Below are 4,710 nucleotides of genomic sequence, written 5' to 3'. Positions count from 1 at the left end.
GTTTGGGAGACCAGAACAGAATTTCTACAGTCCCAGAACAGGGGTTTCTTTGTTTGTTTTTGAGTTTAAATGCATTTTATTGTTTAGACAACTTACATGACATGTTTTCTTAAAAAAAGACCAAAAAAACAAAAAACAATGTCTCTACCCCAAAGAAATCATGGTCAAAATACACAGCCACATCAATGTTTATAACAGCACAATTCACAATAGCTAAACTGTGGAACCAACCTAGATGCCCTTCAGTAGATGAATGGATTAAAAATGTGGCATATATACACAATGGAATTTTACTCAGCAATAAAAGAGAATAAAATCATGGCATTTGCAGGTAAATGGATGGCGTTGGAGAAGATAATGCTAAGTGAAGTTAGCCAATCCCAAAAAAAACAAATGGCGAATGTTTTCTCTGATATAAAGTGACTGACTCATAGTGGGGTAGGGAGAGGGAGCATGGGAGGAATAGACAAACTCTATAGATAGGGCAGAGGGGTGGAAGGGGAAGGGTTGTGGGCAGGGGGTTAGCAATGATGGTGGAATGTGATGGACATCATTATCCAAAGTACATGTATGAAGACACGAATTGGTGAACATACTTTATATACAGAGATATGAAAAATTGTGCTCTATGTGTGTAATAAGAATTGTGATGCATTTCGCTGTCATGTTTTTTAAAAATAAAAGCCATTAAAAAAAAAAAAGAAATCATGGTCAAATAAATGAGCTCAAGATGACCTCAGTCCCGTTTGTCTTTAGGTCCTGGTGTTCTGTGGGTAATAAGCAGCATCCGGTTATGCTGACAGATGACAGATCCAAAGTAACTGACAAATTTGTTGACATTTTCCCATTTCTAAACCATCCTTAAAGAAAATCACATGTGGGGTCATACCATACTCATGGTTGTCCAGGAGAGTCATCATGCCATCTGGATTCATGTTTTCACCAATAAAGAAATGGTATTTTTTTTTTTTTAAAGCAAGAATGAGCTCAATTTGTTCTATGGCCTCTGTCATAACAAGGTTTGACTCTTTCTGGTCTCTGTTCGCTAAGTTTGCCTTTGATTGATTCATGTAATCTTTTTTTTTTAATTTTTATTGTTGGTTGTTCAAAACATTACATAGTTCTTGATATATCATATTTCACACTTTGATTCAAGTGGGTTATGAACTCCCATTTTTACCCCGTATACAGATTGCAGAATCACATCAGTTACACATCCATTGATTTACATATTGCCATACTAGTGTATCTTTGATGTACTTACATGCTTTGTGAAGCGGGTTTCCTGCAAGTTATGGTTCATGACAACATCAACACCAGTGATTATGTGCCTTGGTACCTTTACCCTCGGGTCCTTCAGTGGAGTCATTTCCATCAATGATCGAGGTGTAGATGTTACTCTCTGTCCTACTGACCATCTTGCCCTCCACCTCCAGGCATAGATCATCGCTATCTCCTGGATCTTGTGCATGTCAGAGAACATCTTATCGGCCCAGTGAGGTCCCAGTAGATAATCCTGATGGCAACTGGAGGGAGAAGGCTGTGGTACTATTCAGCAGGAGCCCAGAGCTCTCAGCCAGCATGGTGCAGCTGGGGAGAGGCAGAAGTGGGCAGAGTAAAAACCAGAATAGGGTCTTCATAGAGAGAGGCAAGACTGGGGTGCACTCATACAGTTATGGTCTAAGGGGTGGAATTGAGAAGAAAACCAAGGGTGTGGCTTGAGGAGTGGGGATGGCTGATGAAGAATCCCTGGGAAGTAATGGCTCAGAGCACTGGCAGAATACTCTTCTGCTCACCCCTGCAACGGAATCAGGGTACCACTTCCTCCCAAGCCCTTTGTGACTGCCTTTTCCCATTCAAAACTGCCAATTTTATCATAATTAATGTCTGTCTTAATACATCCAAGTATGGGTAGGCACCCTCCGTACACACCCTCTGTTCCCCTTGTCACTTAGTATGGTGCCTCACAGTTGCTGCCAGCCGCCCATGGACCCCGCTGAGCTCTGAGCACTATGAAGTCAGGGGCAGCATTATGAATGATTCTCCCCAGCACTTGTGATAACAATAAGCCCACGAGGAGCACTTCATAAATATTTGATTGAATATGGATATGAGTGACTGATACAGTGCCTGGCAGAGAGTGGGTGCTAAATAAATGATAGCCATTACTCTTTATTATTCCAGCTCTCATATGTTGGTACACACACACACACACACACACACAAAGACTAATTGCATTTCTGTCATCTGGTTGGCACTGATCTTATTGTGATGAACGTACCAATTTGCACCATTCCAGAACCAAATATAGATTGCAAGAGCAAAGAGCTCCTACTTATAGGCAGAGATGTGCCCATGGTTGCCAAATGGCTGGAGCTGGGGGGGGTGTTGTGACAGCTAACCTGTTGTGGCTCACGCTGTCCCGGTGGCTCACTGTCTGGAGGTGTGATGTGCTCTCCACTGGGCTTGCTCCTGTTTGTGCTCTGTAATTTTTCTCTGGCTGTCAATCCTTTGGGCTCAGGAGCATTTCTTGATTTCCCAGCTGGGTGTAACATATCCTTTTTTCCCCCAGTCTCTAAGCATTTCTTATGTGGTACTGAAATCGAGCAAAGATCCCTTGAGAAGTGAACTGGTCACTCTGCACAGTCACAGACATTCCAGGTTGTTGTTGCCCGTAACCTCAACCGCAACCTCCAAAGAAGAAGCCAACTTCATCCCATTTTGGAGTTGAGGAGCTCGAGGCTCAGACACTTTCTCAGAAGCAGCAAAACCTTGGGTCTTCCTTGAATTCAACTCCATGTGCCTCAACTTGACCAAAAGACAAGCTTGCTTTATCCTATTTGAGCTGGTAGACTTAAAATTATAGTTTTTTTTTCTTTTTGTTAACTTCATATTGTTTTTTTCCCATGCAGACATTTAAAAAGAATTTTAAGTAATCAAGTCTCTTTTCTTCTTGCTAAATAGTTTCTGGAGTTTGAATCATTCCATTTTGGGGCATCAAAACTCTCTTCCAAGATTTCCTTTAATCCTCTTATAAGGGATTTTTTTCCTCAACTTTCTTTTTTTTCCTTTTTTAGAAAACACTGACATCTTTCCAGTATCTGGGGTTTATTTTCTTGTAGAGTGTAGGCTAGAGATCCAACTTATTTTTTCCAATAGCTATTTGTTTGCAGATATATCATTTGTGCCCCTACTGATATAAAAAGCTGCCTTTTTTTCCTGTACTAAGTGCTCATCTACGGGTAGAATTCTTCCAGGTTATGTTTTCTGCCCAATTCCTCTATCTATTCATGTATCCATATTGGTTGTTAGTTATTATAGCCTTGTAACATATTTAATTCTTTGGAAGGGCTAGATTGCTCTCATTGTTCTTGGTCTTTTAGAAGCATTTTCTTCTTTTTGCACATTTATTCCACAGTTCTTTCCTAAAACTGCACTTCATATAGAAGACATACATGTGTACGTGTTGAACACAATTAAAAGTTTTACTTTGGGCTTCTGGACAAGACTCAGGAGCTGCCTTTGAACTGTAATTCACTCATAGGTAGAAGAGATGCAGTGTTTTGTGCCAGAAGTGAAGCAGTTAACAAGGAAGGAAAACCCTGCCAGGTGGTTTGGACTGAAGGGTTGTGTCTTGAATTTGTATGTTGAGATCCTGACCCCTAATGAGATAGTAATAGGGGGTGGGGCCTTGGGAGATGATTAGGTCATGAAGGTGGAACTTTTTTTTTTAATTCAGTACTTTATTATTATTATTATTATTACTATTACTATTTTATTTTATTTTTTAAATTAAAAAAAATAAGAAGGTGGAACTTTTATGAATAGGATTAGAGGCCTCTTAGAAGAGACTGCAGACATCCTTGTTCCTTCCACCATGAAAGGATGCAGTGAGAAGGTGGCCATCTATGAACCAGGAAGAGGGCCCTCACCAGACACGTACCAGTTTCTTAATCTTGGACTTCCCAATCTCCAGAACTATGAGAAATAAAAGTTTGTTATTTAAGACATTCAGTCTATGGCGTTAGAGCTAGGACAGAAGATATATGTAGCTAGGTAACAGCATTCAATTGTGAGAGAAACAATAATATTGCAGGTGAGGGGCTAGAGGTACAGATCAGTAGTAGAGCATGTGGTTAGAATGTATGAGGCCCTGGGTTCAATTCCTAGCACCAAAACCAAAAAGAGAAACAAAAACAAACAAAAAAAAAACTTGTCACTAGATAGACGAGGAAACTGAATTTGTTGGAATTTAAGGGCTTGGCTAAGATCATGCAATTAATACGTGTGCAAAGTGTGTCTCTTATCTCTCAGTCTGACCTTTCCACAACACACTGCATCACCTCTTCTAGAATCCTGAGCTGCTGATTTTTGGTTTTGGAATAAACTATGGGAGATTTTAGTCTGACCTAGTCCTTGCCCTTTGAACTCTCCACCAAAGATCCACACTCAAAGAAAATGTATCAGATTTAAAAATTCTGTTATAATTTTTCTTCATTTAAAGCACGTGTGGTAAGTTAACAAGTGTCAAAACACAAGAGTTAGGACTTTAGAGAATGTTTTCTTTACCCAAATTAGTTAAGGGGTAACTCGTATATTTTATAGGAATTCTACACATCTTTTCCTCGGCTGCTCATTTTTTCCATTGATAAAATATCCTAAACCATCTGGAGAGAGCTGGAGCTTGGCTTCATTTCCGCTTAGCAGCAA

General features: G+C 40.0%; 1 pseudogene; it reads right to left on the bottom strand.

The window, feature by feature from the left end:
• Positions 1 to 791: 791 nt before the first annotated feature.
• Positions 792 to 1,483, bottom strand: LOC124082094 (translationally-controlled tumor protein-like; annotated as a pseudogene).
• Positions 1,484 to 4,710: the final 3,227 nt, after the last annotated feature.

This window comes from Marmota monax, unplaced genomic scaffold, assembly GCF_021218885.2.
Source record: "Marmota monax isolate L192 unplaced genomic scaffold, Marmota_monax_Labrador192_F-V1.1 WCK01_AAM20220418_F8-fsc00044, whole genome shotgun sequence".
Lineage (NCBI taxonomy): Eukaryota > Metazoa > Chordata > Mammalia > Rodentia > Sciuridae > Marmota > Marmota monax.
This window is presented reverse-complemented; position numbering and strand designations above follow the sequence as displayed.